At 45.9% G+C, this 16,539-nt stretch overlaps 1 pseudogene across 1 annotated transcript in view; it reads left to right on the forward strand.

Annotated features, from left to right (window-relative positions):
* LOC311117237 (peripheral plasma membrane protein CASK-like) overlaps positions 1-15,016 on the forward strand; it is a 16,563-nt pseudogene extending 1,547 nt beyond the window's left edge. Inside the window, exons 6-23 of the transcript in view lie at positions 1,582-1,599; positions 2,526-2,647; positions 2,879-2,956; positions 3,124-3,204; positions 5,632-5,820; positions 5,909-5,987; positions 6,062-6,147; positions 6,289-6,357; positions 6,486-6,554; positions 6,644-6,679; positions 9,044-9,082; positions 9,512-9,708; positions 9,970-10,085; positions 11,196-11,276; positions 11,385-11,465; positions 12,289-12,491; positions 13,581-13,664; positions 14,102-15,016. The product of the transcript in view is annotated as a peripheral plasma membrane protein CASK-like (transcript). The remainder of the gene's footprint in view (positions 1-1,581; positions 1,600-2,525; positions 2,648-2,878; positions 2,957-3,123; positions 3,205-5,631; positions 5,821-5,908; positions 5,988-6,061; positions 6,148-6,288; positions 6,358-6,485; positions 6,555-6,643; positions 6,680-9,043; positions 9,083-9,511; positions 9,709-9,969; positions 10,086-11,195; positions 11,277-11,384; positions 11,466-12,288; positions 12,492-13,580; positions 13,665-14,101) is intronic.
* The last annotated feature ends 1,523 nt before the right edge of the window (positions 15,017-16,539 follow it).

The following is a 16,539-nucleotide window of genomic DNA, read 5'->3' on the forward strand; positions in this document are numbered from 1 at the left end:
TTCTGTAGAAAAGGGATGCTCGTCATGTAAGAACGATGATGATTTCACATTTCTATCACTTTTGTAAGCGCCTCAACCTCAACCAAGCCTCAACGTTAGCTAATTTCCTGGTAATCAGATGACACAGGCAGTAGCTAACCACACAACCAATCCAGTGTTCAGATCAGAACAGCAGTGGAACATTCAGGCCCTGGTCTCTGTGGTAGCCTCTGTCTTTTTATAAATCCCCCTGATTGGTGGAAAAAGGAAACAGAGGTGCCCAGGCTAGCGTTGCCCAATGCCCTCACTTCCCTGTCTCTGTCTCGGGGATGCACTTTCACTTCCTATGGACATTATCTATGGGGGAACAAAGGGTTAACCACTACCTGCCGCCCTCTCTGTCAAATAGCCTACTGCACTGAATGCTATGTTTGTCAGATGTTCTCAGACCTAAAAAGGGCTCTAATGTTGTGATGAGTGCATGTCCCACGTGATCTGGTTTGTAGATCTAGTTAGATGCCTTTTAGATGGGCTCCATCTAAAATGGTCAAATGAAATGGTGCCTATCCTGTCCATGCGTTTGGGATTAAGGCGTGTAGCTGGATCTACACAACAGACAGTGTGACGTGGCGTGGGCTCCACATTAGACCACTTTTCAGGATGAAAACATCTGACAAACTTTGGGGAAAATGGGAGCGGGACAGAGTCCGACTGAGTGGGTCATAGAAGAAGCATTAGAGACAATGTAGGTGATAGTCTGGTCTTCCTCTTGTGAGTTCAGACAGCCTCATTGCATCACTCTGTTTTGTGACTATTTCTGCACACTCAGTGTCCTTTATGGTGCTGAAAGCTGAAGTCTAAAAAGAAAATGCTTAGGGATGGAATTCACTTTCCTGTGGGGTGTGTGTGTGTGTGTGTGTTAGGAGGAGAGAGGGGAGGGGGGAGACGGGAGAGGGGAGGGGGGAGCAGTGTATGAGTAAAGGACCTTTTTTAATCGGAACGGCATCTTTGCTACTTTAGCCAGATGCCCACAGCTCCAGACACTTCTAGAGTCAACACAACCTCTGCTTTTTGCTTACTCTATCTCTCTCTCTCTCTCTTTCTCCCTTTTTTTTTTCTCTCTCTCTCTCTCTCTCTCTCTCTCTCCCTTTTTGCTCTCTCTCTCTCTCTCCTCTCTCTCTCTCTCTCTCTCTCTCTCTCTCTCATCTCTCTCTCATCTCTCTCTCTACTCTCTCTCTCTCTCTCTCTCTCTCTCTCTCTCTCTCTCTCTGTCTCTCTGTCTCTGTCTCTCTCTCCTCTCTCTCTCTCTCTCTCTCCCTTTTCTCTCTCTCTCTCTCTCTCTCTCTCTCTCTCTCTCTGTCTCTCTGTCTCTGTCTCTCTCTCTCTCTCTCTCTCTCTCTGTCTCTGTCTCTCTCTCTCTCTCTCTCTCTCTCTGTCTCTCTCTGTCTCTCTCTGTCTGTCTGTCTGTCTTGTCTTTCATCCTTCCTGCCCTCCTCATTTCTCTCTCGCTACACAATCCCTCTCTTTCTCTTGTCTTCTAAATCTTTCCCCTCTCTCAATTCTCTTCTCTGTGGTTTTGTTGCAATGCGGCGCTCTCTGTAGGACTGCTAGCCGCTGAAAGTAGGTATCCCCACGTAGCTTCCTGGTGTGACATCATCATGAAATCATCACCATCTATTAAACTACCCCCTCCGCCCCCCCATCGGTCCTTGGCTTGCCTGTAGCACCCTTGATGACTCGCATCCCAATACTCTAAAACAACTTCCTCACTTGACCTATTTGGGGGATGAAACAATATCTGACTCTGTGTCAGTTGATGGGGCGAATTGAACTCCAAGGTGAGATGGACAGGAAGCCAACCAGAAGTATTGGGAAGTAGACTCTGTGTGCATTGTGATGTCACTCACCACCGACAGCCAATTAGGTGGCTGCGTGCCTGCACGGCTTCCATTTGATCCAATCACAACCGTTGTCAGTGGCGCGTCCAATCTGGACCTGTCATGACCTTTGAGGACAAGCTGAAAGTGTTCTAACCTCTTTCTATGTGTGCAGTGTTTTTCTATGTTATTAAAATAGCATGGCAACTAACTTTAGTCTTCCATACAATCTCTAGATCCAGCCTTCACTAACCTGAACTAACCCATCACATGACATGACCTCCATACCATCTATCCCCATCCCATGTGATATGGTTTATTCCTTCCTTCCTGTGTCTAATCTGTCATATTGATGATGGGACGTACTTCTGTTCTGTTCTGTCCCGTCCTGTTCTGCCGTCTCTGTTGCTTTCGCTGCATGTAGCAGGTACTCTAGCCTAACACTTCTGTTTCTAGCTGTGTGGTGTCTGTAAATGTGTTTGTCCTTGTTTTTCGTTATATGTATTTTTGTTTGTGTTAAATCTAAATCTTTCTGTTTTTACAGTATTGGCTACTTATAATTGGTGTACGTGTGTATGTGCTTTAACCTGTGTGTGTGCTATAACCTGTGTATGTGTGTGTGTTCTATAACCTGTGTGTGTGTGTTTTATAACCTGTGTGTGTGTGTAGGAGCAGTATCTCAGGTGCTGGACAGCCTGGAGGAGATCCATGCTCTGACCGACTGCAGTGAGAAAGATCTGGACTTCTTACACAGCGTCTTCCAGGACCAGCACCTACACACACTGCTGGACGTGAGTGGGCTACACACACACATGCAGTTTCATGTCAAGTCCACTAGGTGGCAGGCACTTTGACACAGGTAAAGAGCTATGCATGCTCAGACACACCACATTATTCATTGGGAATGAAAATGCATTTTATTTATAAAGCACCATTAATACATAAAAGACCAAAAAATGTTATGTTAGGAAGGATATGTGAAAGATGACCGAATAATAATGTCTCTCTCCCTGGTGTCCCAGCTCTATGACCAGATCAACACCAGGTCGTCTCCTCAGATCAGAAACCCTCCCAGTGATGGAGTACAGAGAGCCAAAGAGGTGAGTGGCCTTGGTCACGACACCTCTTTTCTTGTGGGACTAGTGCTTGTCAAAGACTTTATTTTGTTGTTTTGGTTAGTATTCATTTTGGGGTTTGTTAATGTTTTGCATTAAGTGTTGAAGCTCTTATATGATACTATAATTGTACTTCCTCTCTTCTCCTTTAGGTACTGGAGACAATCTCCTGTTACCCCGAAAACATGGAGGCCAAGGAACTCCGGAGGATCCTCACACAGCCACACTTCATGGTGGGTCATCTCCATCTCTCTCTCTCTCTCTGTGTGTGTGTGTGTGTGTGTGTGTGTGTGTGTGTGTGTAAACAAATGATCATGACTGGGTCGAGCTCCTTAGTTTGTCCACTATAGACCACCAGGTATGGAGGGAGGGAGTAATCTGTTAGATCAGCAAGACAAAGGGGAGGGGCTGTCAGATATAGCAGACAGGTTTATGGGTGGGGCTACAGCAACAGGAGAGGTCAACAGCAGAGCCACAGCCACGGACCTGTCTCTAGTGGGATCACTGGTGAGGAACTGGGATCATGGGGTCTTGGCTAAATCTAATCAAACTTTTTATTTGAAGGGGATTTAACTTACGTTAGGTCACATGGGAACTTGGATGTGTTGTTTTGCATACTTTGCTCCATTTTGGGGTTTATGGTGTACGGACTGCTTTCTGTTAGGGGGTTACATTCTATATTTTAAACACGAGTTGGAAGGACTCATTAGTCAAAATAGAAGGTAAAAAAAAGAATAGGAGAAAAAAACGGTCTGCTTTTCTGGAATGTTCTCCTCTTTCTCTCTTCATCTCCTCTGGTGTCAGGGTTTTTTCTGGATCAAAAAGGGGCTTAGGGGGTGGGCGTGGCAGGGGTCGTGGTAATGGGCGTTGTCGGCGCGGCTGAATTTTAGGGAACATTTTACAGGTCCACATCTTGGCTGTGTAGAGAAGGTTTAGCATTTCCTGCTATTCTACACATTTCTCCATGGAGCTGAGAGACATTTTTGCAGTTTTAAAGCTAATTTCCTGCAATTCTACACATTTTGCTATGGAACTGAGAGAAAATGTAGCCGTTTTAAAGCTAATTTCCTCCAATTCTATGTATTTTGCCATGGTTAATGTGGAGTTCTTTTGCTCAAACATAATAACATCTATTCTGCTAAATTAATTGTTTTGGGAATTTTCTGTTCTTCCTGACTGTCTAGCTTTTATTTTGGTGATTGTTAGTTCTCAAAGATTATAATGTAAAAATATATTGGTCCATTATCTTTTCTAAATACTTTCTGGCTTTAGTCGTTTTTAAGTTTAAACTGAAAGCTTTTTCCATGCTGAAATTTTTTTGGGACTTAGGCGGCCCGAAAAAACGCTTAGGTGGCCCGCCCAAGGATTTCAATGGCAGACAAATCTATGGTTGTATGTTACAGTTAAAGCTGAAATATGTAACCTTTTGGGCAGCCTGACCAAATTTACATAGAAATGTTAGTTATAGATCCTAGGGCGGCAGATAGCTTAGCGGTTAAGAGCGTTGTGCCAGTAACCGAAAGGTCACTGGTTCTAATCCCCGAGCCGACTAGGTGAAAAATCTGTCGATGTGCCCTTGAGCAAGGCACTTAACCCTAATTGCTCCTGTAAGTAGCTCTGGATAAGAGCGTCTGCTAAATGACCTATTTATTATTTATTTATCTGTCTTTCTCATTGAAAGCAAGTCTAAGAAGCGGTAGATCTGTTCTATGTGTGCCATTTCTATGCTTCCCGTTCTTAAGTTTCGTTTTGCGTCTTTTACTTTCGGTTTTGTACACCAGCTTCAAACAGCTGAAAATACAATAATTTTGGTGATGGAAAATATATTTCACAGCGGTTTAGATGGTACAATGATTCTCTGCACTATACTTGCTTGTTTTGTCACATAAACCGAAATTAGGCAAACAATTAGAATTTTAGCAACTAGGAAATGGCGGAGCATTTCTGCGTAGTGCACCTTTTTAAAGCTGAGGTGTGTTTGGCTGTCCATCCTCTAACCTCTGCTTAGTCTCTGACCCAGAGGGTATTTCTGTTCTGATACAAATACTGACATCTCAACGCTGGGAGCCCTCTCCTTTTCGCTCAGCCTACAGACTGACACAGTGGCTTGGGCTAAAGAAGGTGGGGGTCCCCTTACCTGGTGACACAAGATTTAAAAAAACGTATATTCCATCTGGATACAAGTATTTTTTGTAGACCCATAGTAGCTTACCCAGTCTTTATTAGTCACGTTTCATAAGGCCAAGCAAATAATGCCTTGCAGCTAAAATGTCTTGGGGCTGCTCTGTTTTAATAGGAGGCAGGTTATGAAGTTACCAGTGGTGTGTGTGTGTGTAGTAGGTAGGTAGGTGTTGCGACACGTTGTGTGTCAATGACAATCGGTGGTGTCAGAAAGAGGGTTAGTGTAAGCCATGCTCTCTGTTCCATGTACATTCCTCTCTCTCTCAAACACATGCCTCTGTATGTGACCCCATAACCATGTCCTCAGTCTCTTCCTTACTAACAGGCTATATTATGTACCTTGTGTGCCCCCTGTTGTTTAAAAGGCCATATTGCACACTCATTGTCTGCTGTAGATGTGTCTGTGTGAGGGTGTGTCTTACAGTAGACTTGCATGATCCAGTATAATCCATGTTTAATGACTGTGTGTGTGTGGGTAGGCCTTGCTCCAGACCCATGATGTGGTGGCCCATGAGGTGTACAGTGATGAGGCTCTGAGGGTGACCCCCCCGCCCACCTCACCCTACCTGAACGGAGACTCTCCCGAGAGCACCAACGGAGACATGGACCTGGAGAACGTGACGAGAGTACGCCTGGTTCAGTTCCAGAAGAATACTGACGAACCTATGGTACGACACACACACACACACACACACCGACCACACATACACATTTACTGACTCTTCCTGTTTGACCTTCCACCCTTGACGTCTTCAGGGCATCACTCTGAAGATGAACGATCTGAACCACTGCATTGTGGCCCGTATCATGCACGGAGGAATGATACACAGACAAGGTACAGGACACTTTTGGAATATGCCGTACACCCTAGCACAAACAAACCCACATTCACCCTCACTCTTTTTTTAGGTACGCTGCATGTCGGAGACGAGATCAGAGAGATCAACGGGATCAGCGTGGCGAATCAGACCGTAGAACAGCTCCAGAAGATGCTGGTGTGTAGTCCAATCAGATTCTGTCATTCTCACCATTGTCCAATCAGCTTGATTTGTCCTTAAACATCACTAAAAAGACATGTGTGTATCAGTGTAAGACTTATTGGTTGTGATCATTTGATGATAATGTTGTCCCCACAGAGGGAAATGCGAGGGAGCATTACCTTTAAGATCGTCCCCAGCTACCGGTCCCAGTCCATGTCTTGCGAGGTATGGACCGATTCTCTTGTGTCTCTAGAAAATCAGGTAAATGGGGTAAAGGAGCATTCTATTCTTCAGTTATAAGCCATTTTCTGTTGGGATGTTTTTCACGTTTTTTTGTTCATGTGTGTCTGCAGAAAGAGTCCCCAGACCTATCCAGACAGTCGCCAGCGAACGGCCACGCTAGCGTCACTAGCTCCATCCTGGTGAGGATCTGTGGCTTGATATAGCTTCTGTCAGATGACTCTATTGTGTTGTATTAGATGTGTATTAACTCTGTTAACTCTGTGTGTAGGATCTGCCCTCTACCATCCAGCCTAAAGGACGACAGGTGAGCGCTATAGACTTCCCTTCCCTAACTCCTCCAGTCTTCTCTCCTGTCTGACTCGTCATCTCTCACATGGCTTTGTCTATACCAGGGACACCATTTGCTTGTTTGTGTGTGTGTGTACGTCTCTGTGTGTATCTGTGTGTATGTCTCTGCGTTTGTGTGTACAGTGCATTCGGAAAGTATTCAGACCCCTTCACGTTTTACACATTTTGTTACGTTACAGCCTTATTCTAAAATGGATTAAATATTTTTTCTCATCAATCTACACACATTACCCCATAATGACAAAGCGAAAACAGAAATACCTTATTTACATAAGTATTCAGACCCTTTGCTATGAGACTCGAAATTGAGCTCAGGTGCATCCTGTTTCCATTGATTATCCTTGAGATGTTTCTACAACTTGATTGGAGTCCACCTGTGGTAAATTCAATTGATTGGACATGATTTGGAAAGGCACACACCTGTGTATATATGGTCCCGCAGTTGACAGTGCATGTCAGAGCAAAAACCAAGCCACGAGGTCGAAGGAATTGTCCGTAGAGCTCCGAGACAGGATTGTGTCGAGGCACAGATCTGGGGAAGGCTACCAAAAAATGTCTGCTGCATTGAAGGTCCCCAAGAACAGTGGCCTACATCATTCTTAAATGGAAGAAGTTTGGAACCACCAAGACTCTTCCTAGAACTGGCCGCCCGGCCAAACTGAGCAATTGAGGGAGAAGGACCTTGGTCAGGGAGATGGGAGAACCTTCCAGAAGGACAACCATCTCTGCAGCACTCCACCAATCAGGCCTTTTATGGTAGAGTGGCCAGACGGAAGCCACTCCTCAGTAAAAGGCACATGACAGCCCGCTTGGAGTTTGCCAAAAGGCACCTAAAGGACTCTGACCATGAGAAACAAGATTCTCTCGTCTGATGAAACCAAGATTGAACTCTTTGGCCTGAATGCCAAGCGTCACGTCTGGAGGAAACCTGGCACCATCCCTACGGTGAAGCGTGGTGGCAGCATCATGCTGTGGGGATGTTTTTCAGCGGCAGGGACTGGGAGACTAGTCAGGATCGAGGGAAAGATGAACAGAGCAAAGTACAGAGAGAGATCCTTTATGAAAACCTGCTCCAGAGCGCTCTGGACCTCAGACTGGGGCGAAGGTTCACCTTCCAACGGGTCAACGACCTCAAGCACACAGCCAAAACAACGCAGGTGTGGCTTCGGACAAGTCTCTGAATGTCCTTGAGTGGCCCAGCCAGAGCCCGGACTTGAACCCGATCGAACATCTCTGGAGAGACCTGAAAATAGCTGTGCAGCGACGTTCCCCATTCAACCTGACCGAGCCTGAGAGGATCTGAGAGAAGAATGGGAGAAACTCCCCAAATACAGGTGTGCAAAGCTTGTAGCGTCATACCCAAGAAGACACGAGGCTGTAATCGCTGCCAAAGGTGCTTCAACAAATTACTGAGTAAAGGGTCTGAATACTTATGTAAATGTGATATACATCTGCAACAATTTCTGAAAACCTGCTTTTGCTTTGTCGTTATGGGGTATTGTGTGTAGATTGATGAGAAAAACAACAATTTAATCAATTTTATTATAAAGGCTGTAACGTAACAATGTGGAAAAAGTCAAGGGGTCTGAATATTTTTAGAATGCACTCTATATCTGTGTATGTGTCAAACATCATTTGGATCCATGTCATCTTAAATTCCCCCTCCATGTATAAAAGGGATACTTTGTGATTTTGGCAATGAGGCCATTTATCTATTTCCCCAGAGTCAGTTGAACTTGTGGATACCATTTGTATGTCTCTGTGTGCAGTTTGAAGGAAGTTGCTAACTAGCGCTAGCGCAATTGCTAACTAGTGTTAGCGCAATGACTGGAAGTCTATGGGTATCTGATAACATGCTAGTAGATACCCATAGACTTTCAGTCATTGCGCTAACGCTAGCTAGTGTTGGCTCACACAAATTCCTCCAACTTCCTTCATATTGGACACAGAGACATAAAAATGGTGTCCATGAGTTATTCTGACTGTGGAGAAGTAGATAAAGTGTTTCATTGCCAAAGTCACCCTGTCTGTCGTAACCCGTCTCCCTGTCGTAACCTGTCCCCGTCTCCCTGTCGTAACCCGTCTCCCTGTCGTAACCTGTCCCCGTCTCCCTGTCGTAACCTGTCCCCGTCTCCCTGTCGTAACCCGTCTCCCTGTCGTAACCCGTCTCCCTGTCGTAACATGTCCCCTTCTCCCTGTCGTAACATGTCCCTGTCCCCCCGTCACAAGCTGTCCTCCTCAGTCTCACTCACCTCCTTTGTCGATGTCCCGTATGTTTTCTACTGCATGATGTGTGTGTGTGATGCTCTCAACCCCCTAGATCTCCAGACCTGCCATCAAGGACAAAATGTCCATCAAGGTAAGATCTCTCAGTGGATCCAAGTAGCAGTAGATCCCATGCAGTATATCCCTCATTGTAGCTCTTGTAGATCCAACATTAGCTGGCGTCCATAATCCCCCTCCCCCCTACATTTAAAATTGTTGGTTGTTTGCTCGTAAGATGTAGCCAATCGGAGGCAACCAGAACGATTAAAATGGTACAGCTTTCTTTGATTTGCCTAATTTCATTTCTCTTCTTCTTCTTCTTCCCTCCTCCGCTTCTTTGCTTGTTTACTGTTTCGATTGTGGCCATTTTGACCAATCAATGTCCCGTACAGCTCTCGTCAGGAGTTTGACCATTCAAAATCACCTCTTTCCTCCATACCTCCAGCTTGATCAATCACAGTCCCCCTATTCCCTCCCAGATCAGCGGGCCTGACCAATCACGTTTCTCCGTTTCCTCCCTCAGATCTACGTGCGTGCCCAGTTTGAGTACGACCCTGCCAAGGATGACCTCATCCCCTGTAAGGAGGCCGGGATCCGCTTCCGGGTGGGTGACATCATCCAGATCATCAGTAAGGACGACCACAACTGGTGGCAGGGCAAGCTGGAGAACACTAAGAACGGAACCGCAGGGCTCATACCGTCACCAGAACTACAAGAGTGGTGAGGACAGAACCCATGGAACCCATACTGTACAACCCGGCAGGGTTGGTACTTCCATTCCAATTCCAATTCAGGAAGTGGATTGAAATTATAATGCAAGAATTGCTAAAAATCCTCATAGGAAAAGTGCTGTATATTTTTCTAATTATTCAGCAGAAATGTGACTTCATCGCTGGTCTTTGGTTTTGAGGGCCGTTACCACAGATTTAAAATAACAGTGAAGTATATGTATTTCCTTACATTTTACTACACCCCCTCCAGGCGTGTGGCGTGTATCGCCATGGAGAAGACCAAGCAGGAGCAGCAGGCCAGCTGTACCTGGTTTGGCAAGAAGAAGAAACAGTACAAAGACAAGTACCTGGCCAAGCACAACGCAGGTACACACACACACACACACACACACACACGCACACACACGCACACACACGCACACACACACACACACACACACACACACACACCGCATGTTTTAGTAATACAATCAGAAACCAATTATTTATTCAGTGGAACTACGTGTGTGTGTAAAAGTGTTTTGCTTGACATGTTGGCTATTAGATATTCCAAATGTTGCCGTTGTATTTTATATTGTATGATGCATTCAAATGTTATTCCTTGTTTGATATTCTCTTGCAGCTTTATTCACTGCCAAAAAATTGTCTCAATTCTGAATGTAGTATTTTTTTTATTGTATAATAAAGACCAATTCCCGTCTGTAGAGCTAAATGTTTGAGTCACATAGCTTACTACTGTACTGCATGCGGTCTGTGAAATGGTTTCCAAATGAGTCTGACTAATGCTGCGTGTTCTTTCCCCAGAACGGCCCCCTTTCCTTCCTCAAAGAGCTCCCCTCTAAACGTTGTCTCAATGTTGACTGAATGTTACATGTCTAACGCTCCTGCCATTAACAACCTGGCCTCCGAGTCCAAGCTATGTACTGTAATGTTTTTATTTTAAGTTTTCTTCTATTAACCCTCCCCTCCCTCCTTCCCTCTGTTCTGTCTATCTTTCACGCGTCTCTTACCCAATGGCTTGGCTGCATGTAAGTAACTCTGAATGATGCCCAATGACGCCCTCCTCCGTTTCTCTCCCTCTATCCTCTACTTTATTCAGTCTCTTTTCCTTGTTTGACATCAGTAACCAGTTGGAACTTCTATTTCGTTGTTTAATTTGTTCGTCCTTGTTTTTATGTTTTATGTGTCCTTGTTTGTCCGTCTGTCACAGACCTGAAGTATTGAACTTGTGATTAAAATAATTCCAATCACACTTAGGCCCTTTTTTAGATGGCAAAAACAAACCACAATCTCTTTCACACAGTTATCGGTAAACGTATTTCAGTGATGATTTATCCGTTCTTTATTTAAGCCATTCATTTGATTCACCTCACTGTGCTGTGCACTACAGACGACCCCCTTCCATTGTGTGTGTTTCATTATTCCTATGGCTCTGTGAACTGTCATCTCTAATGCCTTTCACCCCCTCTGTTTCAGTGTTTGACCAACTAGACCTGGTCACGTATGAAGAGGTGGTCAAACTGCCTGCGTTCAAGAGGAAAACACTTGTCTTGTTGGGTACGTTAGACAGATGGTTCTTAGGTAGTGTTAACAAAAGGGGAACAGTTGGCAACACATTATTTAATGTCTCTGTCTCATTGTCTTGTCTGATGTCTCTCTCTCCAGGGGCCCATGGAGTTGGCAGGAGGCACATCAAGAACACGCTCATCACTAAGCACCCAGACCGATTTGCCTACCCCATTCCTCGTAAGACACACACCACACCACATCACTACTACCACACCACCACCACACCACTACCACACCACCACACCACTACCACCACACCACTACTACCACTACCACACTACCACACCACTACACCACTACCACACCACTACTACCACTACCACACCACTACTACCACTACCACACCACTACCACACCACTACACCACATCACTACCACTACACCACTACCACCACACCACTACCACATCACTACCACATTACTACCACCACACCACCACATTACTACCACACTACCACATCACCACCACCACACCACTACCACACCACCACACCACTACCACCACACCACTACTACCACTACCACACTACCACACCACTACACCACTACTACCACTACCACACCACTACTACCACTACCACACCACTACTACCACTACCACACCACTACCACACCACACCACACCACTACACCACATCACTACCACTACACCACTACCACCACACCACTACCACATCACTACCACATTACTACCACCACACCACCACATTACTACCACACTACCACATCACCACCACCACATCACTACCACACCACCACTAACACACCACTACCACACCACCACTAACACACCACTACCACCACCCCCACCAATACCATCACCACACCACTACCAACATCACAACAACTACATGGAAATCTATGCACTAAGACAGAACTTGATTGTAGGAACCTCCAATCAGTTTCTATCACACTCACCCCTCCCTCCCCTCTCTCTCTCTCTCTCTCTCTCTCTCTCCCTCCCTCCCTCCCCCCTCTCTCTCACTCCCTCTCCCCACAGACACAACCAGACCTCCAAAGAAGGATGAGGAGAATGGGAAGAACTACTACTTTGTGACTCATGACCAGATGATGCAGGACATCAGTAACAATGACTACCTGGAGTACGGTAGTCACGAGGACGCCATGTACGGCACACGGCTAGAGACCATCCGCCAGATCCACCAGCAGGGTATGATCTCCATACTGGACGTGGAACCACAGGTAGGTGTTTTTATGTGAGGTGGAGATGGGTGGGGGTTGTTTTTGTGTGGGGTGGAGATGGGTGGGGTTGTTTTTGTGTGGGGTGGAGATGGGTGTTTTTTTTTAAATGTGAGGTGGAGATGGGTGGGGTTGTTTTTGTGTGGGGTGGAGATGGGTGGGGTTGTTTTTGTGTGGGGTGGAGATGGGTGGGGTTGTTTTTGTGTGGGGTGGAGATGGGTGGGGATGTTTTTGTGTGGGGTGGAGATGGGTGGGGATGTTTTTGTGTGGGGTGGAGATGGGTGGGGTTGTTTTTGTGTGGGGTGGAGATGGGTGGGGTTGTTTTTGTGTGGGGTGGAGATGGGTGGGGTTGTTTTTATGTGAGGTGGAGATGGGTGTTTTTTTTTTATGTGAGGTGGAGATGGGTGGGGTTGTTTTTGTGTGGGGTGGAGATGGGTGGGGTTGTTTTTGTGTGGGGTGGAGATGGGTGGGGTTGTTTTTGTGTGGGGTGGAGATGGGTGGGGTTGTTTTTGTGTGGGGTGGAGATGGGTGGGGATGTTTTTGTGTGAGGTGGAGATGGGTGGGGTTGTTTTTGTGTGGGGTGGAGATGGGTGGGGTTGTTTTTGTGTGGGGTTGAGATGGGTGGGGTTGTTTTTGTGTGGGGTGGAGATGGGTGGGGTTGTTTTTGTGTGGGGTGGAGATGGGTGGGGTTGTTTTTGTGTGGGGTGGAGATGGGTGGGGTTGTTTTTGTGTGGGGTGGAGATGGGTGGGGTTGTTTTTGTGTGGGGTGGAGATGGGTGGGGTTGTTTTTGTGAGTCCAGTATTTATTAAGCAGTATATATTCCACCGGCAGAAAATCAATGATGGTGGACCGCTGACCTAATGTTAACTTTTATGCCTTTCCCTGACCCTTAACCTAAATTAAAATATACCTGACCTTAACTCTAACCTTAACTCTAACCTAACCCTCACTCTTAAACCTAACCTTCATTAAGCTCTTAAGTTTTAGTTCTGCCGGTTGAAAATACACTTCCTGTTCATTGATACTGTGGAGAGTTTTTAAATGTAGCTTACTAGTCAGTTTTCTGTCAGTCATCTCTTGTTTCTCTTCAGGCACTCAAGGTGTTGAGGACGGCTGAGTTTGCCCCTTACGTTGTGTTCATCGCAGCTCCCACCATCACCCCTGGAATGAACGAGGTTAGGGCCAACACACACACACACACTGCTACTGTGTCCGTCATGTTTTGGGTTGTCTCTGTAATTTTGCTGTGGTGAAAGGTCCATCACACTGCATGTGTCCTGTCTGTGTGCATTCCTGTTGATTTTTCTTTGGCATGCCTTTCTCCTTGTACCCAAGCTTCCCAAGTGGTGCAGGAAACTGCCTGTAAGTACTGGATATGTAGAAGTAGTTTAGCTCATATACACACATTTTATAGGTGTGTGTATTGTGTTTGTGTGTCAATGGTTTGTTGTTTTTGAGTATACCAATAGTTTGGAGTCTCTGGGAGTACCATTTCCTCTTTCTTTCCATTGTGTGACTCTACCCTTCCCACAATGCCTGGAACAAGTGTATTTTCTTCCTGTTATTCTGACTCTCTCTCTTCCCTCTCCTCCTCCTCCCCTCCTCCCTCCAGGATGACTCCCTCCAGCGGCTGCAGAAGGAGTCAGAGGGCCTCCAGAAGACCTACGCCCATTACTTTGACCAGACCATCATCAACAACGAGATTGACGACACCATCCGTCTGCTGGAGGAGGCCGTGAACCTGGTGTGCACCACCGCCCAGTGGGTCCCTGTGTCCTGGGTTTACTAACCCCTGAACCCAGACCATCCATCCAACCAACCCCAGACCAACACCAAACTCTGACTTTCGTCCCCAATTCCCGAACAAACCCCGGGTTTCTTTTACAATGCATCTCTGTGGAACATCTCCGTGGAACATCTCTGTGGAAACCGTGTAGATGAAGGAAAAAATGAATGAAAAAGGACTGAAACCGCCTCTGAAACCTCAGTCAGTCCTCCTGCAGAACAACAGTGACTTCTGTCCCACTGTCCCCCTCCTCTCCACTCCTTACCAACTGCCTCAAAGGCACATTGTTGTGTGTGTGTGTATATATATACATATATATATATATAATAGAAAAATAATAAATATGGTCCTTAAGTTGAATGTGGGGAGGGAGGGGGGTGACGTTGTAGACATTTTCTACCTTATTTCTTTTTGTATGATTACAGAGACTGCTGTCTGAGGGGAGAAGGAGAGGAGGACAAACGTGACACGGTGATGGGTGTCGGGGTGTCTGTGTTGCTGTTTACCTTGTATAAGGCATTTCCTATGATCATCAGTCAGAAGCTAGCCGTGTGGCCCCCTGACCCCTTACTCCTATTGGTCGCCTCATGCTCTTTGTGCTCCGCCCCTCAGAGTCAGCGGAGGTCCCTCTTGCACAGTCGCCGCTGCCGCAGTGGCACCACGTCCTATTGGGCGGATAGAAAAGCACAGTAAACTCGGCAGTGAACACCCCTCCCCCTATCCCCTTCCTGTTATTTATTTCATAGGTCCCTGTATCTGTCAATCAAATCGTTGAAGGAGCACACTCCCCCCCCCCCCCCCCCCCCCCCCCTCTGAAGTTCTCCCTTCATTCCCTACATACCCTGTTTGTTTACATCTGTTTGCACAATGGAGAGAACAGGTGCTCTCTCTCTCTCTCTCTCTCTCTCTCTCTCTCCCTCTCCCCTCCTTTGTTTCTCTCTCTCTCTGTAAAGCGATGATTCTCCTCGGTCAGAGCATGTGTGCGTGGTCATCGCCAAAGCACTGGTGTCCAAGCCAGAGGGCATCCCTCTTATCTGGAAGGACGGACAGAAGGAGGGAAGAAAACAAAATCTAACACGGTCACCCTGCAGGCGGCTGGGGCAGAAGACTATGACTCCTATGCACACCCTCCAGTCCTGCAGGCCCATAATAGTGAGCCGTGTATGTAAATTGTCTCCATTTGATTTGTCGTGGGAATGGGAGGGGATACAGAGTAGGACGTCCATTCCTATAGGTCCGCCATTTCAAAGCTGTGTCGTCTTAAAAGAGTATTACTGTTTTAAGTTCAATGGAAGGAGATGCATTTTTATGGTGTGTAAATGTTTCGATGGTTCGTAAGTCATATGAGTGATGCCAAGAGCCAGTGTGTGTATAATAATAATCCTAAAAGAGCTCATTATGTGACAAACTCTTTATAACACTTTACTTGTGGTGACATGACATAGCGCCTTATGAGCACTGTCGTAAGAAGGGCATAGTGCCTGTCTTGAACTGTCGTATCATAAAAGAAAAAATGCTTTGTCATGCTTATGACAGTGTGTTATGTAGGGGTTATGTCTCTCCGCCTCGAGTAAAGTGTTACCATTTAAAGTCCCGTGTAAAGTTCCCTCTGCAAATGACAAAAGCAGCTCTTCGGTATGAATTGTTGTTCTGTTTCTTTTCTGTTTTGTAAAAAATATATTTCATTTTAAGTGTTGACAAAGTAAACTGCCTTTGGGTTCTGTCTCATGTATGTCCCTACAGTCTCTAGTGCACACCTCTACTGTTTGTGTTTGTGGATGTGTTTAGCCCCTGGTGTGTACTGTGGATATAGGTGTGGATGGGTGGTTGTGTGTGTGATGCAATGCAGTAGTCTGCTTATACTGAACATTATGGTCATGGAAGTGCTTCCATTGTCCACTAGAAAGCAGTATCTCTGTACTGTCAGACATTGTCCACAAGATGGCAGTCTCTCTGTGCTGTCAGACATTGTCAACTAGAAATCAGTATCTCTGTACTGTCAGACATTGTCCACTAGATTGGCAGTCTCTCTGTACTGTCAGACATTGTCCACAAGTCTCTCTGTGCTGTCAGACATTGTCCACTAGATGGCAGTCTCTATGAACTGTCAGATTGTGAGTCGAGACCTAAACATATAATGACACCCAATTTCCATTTGTCTTCTGATCCTATCAAATAATGAGCTGGGATTGAACCCGTCAATACTTTATGTAGCTTGCTGACTGAAGATGTCTTTCTCTAGTCTTAAGTTAAAATGTAATGCT

Source organism: Coregonus lavaretus, assembly GCF_964263955.1.
Source record: "Coregonus lavaretus genome assembly, contig: HAP1_SCAFFOLD_3083, whole genome shotgun sequence".
NCBI classification, from domain to species: domain Eukaryota; kingdom Metazoa; phylum Chordata; class Actinopteri; order Salmoniformes; family Salmonidae; genus Coregonus; species Coregonus lavaretus.